Source organism: Monodelphis domestica, chromosome 4 (genome assembly GCF_027887165.1).
Source record: "Monodelphis domestica isolate mMonDom1 chromosome 4, mMonDom1.pri, whole genome shotgun sequence".
NCBI lineage: Eukaryota > Metazoa > Chordata > Mammalia > Didelphimorphia > Didelphidae > Monodelphis > Monodelphis domestica.
In genome coordinates, this window is record NC_077230.1 from 352,785,508 (window position 1) to 352,788,234 (window position 2,727).

The following is a 2,727-nucleotide window of genomic DNA, read 5'->3' on the forward strand; positions in this document are numbered from 1 at the left end:
TCAACTCATTCCTCTCACTCTTGATCTCTTGGACATAGGAGAAAAAAGTCAATCATTCTTTTGCCTGAAAGTTTATCAAATACTTGAACAATCCCTTTCCAGTATCCTTTCTCAATCTCTTTTTAGGTGAAACATATCAAATCTGTCTAAAAAATTTTAAAATACCAAGGACACAAATAATCTTACCACTCTGTCACCTCTCAGTTGACTACATCCTGCTGGTCAACATTCTTTCCTAAAATTTTATGTTCAGAATTAGATTCAAATATTTCAGGTATTTTTTTTTTTAACAAGGACACAGAACAAGAAAAGTAACTCCACTATTTTAAATATAAAGGAAAGATATATTTCCTCTCTATGTCTCTACTCCCTTGTAAGTTAAGGAACTCACCTAAAAGGATTTTAAGTTCTGGCTGAAGGTAGTTGATAAATAACATAGGAAGATTCCAGGAGATGAGGCAGCTTTGCCAGCATCATCATCCCTTACCAGATGGATTATAGTGACTCAGCCTCCCTGGCTTTTCCTTGTGATTTCTAAGGCTCCCTAAGGAGTGAGCTCCTCCTAGGGTAATTTTTGGAAGCTTAACCATGGGATGTATCATTAAAACACAGACATTCAATGCCCCTAGGATTGATTGAAGTACAGTCATGAGGCCAAACATTATAGAGTAGCCACATCTCTAATTGAGGAGTACTATCCTTGCAAATGAGAATTATAAAATGTCACAAATCTCAGTCCACTTCCAAAGTGGACAGGGAGTTTAAATTCATCAGTGAGTATAGGATGGCATGATTTTAGAAATTGTGTTTATTCTGCCTACATGGTATAGGAAAAATCATCTTGGCAATGAACATGACTCTTGTAAAAATATAACCAAGCAGAGTGAATTTTTGTTTTGTTTTAATTCTAATAAAAGTGATTAATTGGTCTCTCTTGTATTCCATGTTGTTGTCTCTGTTTTAAAAACTCATACTGTTTGAAAGTTCATTTTTAGGTTTAAACTTAATTATTTCCATCTTAGTATCTCACATTTGGTTTAGACCTCAGTAGAAAAGAAGATGACTAATTATCTTGATATATTTAACACTGCTGTAGAATCTCTCCTGAGTAATCTCAAGTTCTTAATTATACATTTAAAAAATTCCTTCTACAATTTTTGACATCTCTGAATCTTCTTCTGTGAATTTACCCTTTTTGTCATCTCCTTAATATTGCCAATAAAGGCCAAATAAATGCATATCTCTAAACCAATCAGTATGATTATGAGTGTTGTCTAGGGAACAATGCTTATGGTTGTGCATACAGTTGGAGTATACAACAAGTGCATATTTGCAGATAATTTTTTAATGATTTAACAATTTTAAAATCATTCTGGTCTTCAGCAGCATAGATTCTCATGGTGAATCCCTTGCTTGTTCATGTATAAGTACATTTGCAATACCAAATACAGATATAATACTTTTGCCTTTGTGATTGTTTCACAAGTGGAACATTTTGTCTGAGGTGTTAAATGGTGGAAGAGCACTGTGCATGCGAATGTGGGAAGTAATTTTAATCATGTATAATTGGTCATCTGGCCTAAGTTGCAGTAACTAACATTTTGTTGATTTACTTAACAATGTTTGTTACTCTATGCATTCAATATTTGGGTCTAAAGATTGTGTGGCTGAATTCCCTCTAGTTTCATAATCAAAGCAGGACCATAACTGATTTTAGGAGCTTGTATATATCATTTTCAGTCTCTGTACACTGGCATCAAATAAACTTGAACAAAATGTAGTGGAATTACTGATGGACTGATAGTAAATGGGGTATCTGGTCTTAAATCTTTGTGCATAATTTTTCTCAGAGATTCATAAGATCATCCTTCTGTGATATGGTGCCAATCAAATTCAGCCTCAGAAAAACTGAAAATGGAGTATTTCTTCCTCTTTCAAAAAATAATTAATGATTTATTATATTTGTTTCATCATGGAGATATAATTTTGTCATTTCCTGACATTTTATGATCCATGTCCTATCCCTCATTTTTATGCCTTCCTCTTTCCTGAGATAGAAGGTAATATGATATAGGTTTTATATGTGCCATCATGTAATACATAGTTCCATGTTTACCATATTGTGAAAGAAAATACATATCACTAATGCTGGAGAAACAATTCATGGAGGAAATAAAGTGAGGAATGATATGCTTCAATCTGTTTTCAGACTCTATCAGTTCCTTCTATGGCATTGGATAGCTTTTTCATCATGAATATCTTGGAATTATTCTGGATTCTTATTTTGCTGATAATATTCAAGTCATTCACAGTTGATAATTGTACATTATTGCAGTTACTGTGTACAAGGTTCTAATGTTTTTGATCACTTCCTATAAGTCTTCACAGGTGTTTTTGTGATCATCTTATTTTTCTTTTATTACGGGATAAGTATTCCATTAGAATCATATAACAACTTACTCAGCCACTCTTTTGGATTTCAGTTCTTTTCCCTCCTGATAAAAGCTGATATAAATATTTTTGTATAAGTAGGTCATTTTCTCCCATATTTTGTCTCTTTGGGATACAGACCTGATATTTCTGAGTCCAAGTGTATGCCCAGTTTTATGGACCTTCCTCTCTATATTGGGTTGTATCAGTTTACAGGTCCACCAACCATGTATCAATGTATCAGTTTTCTGAAATCTCTCCAAAAAGTTATCACTTTCCTTTTTTTGGTCACATTAG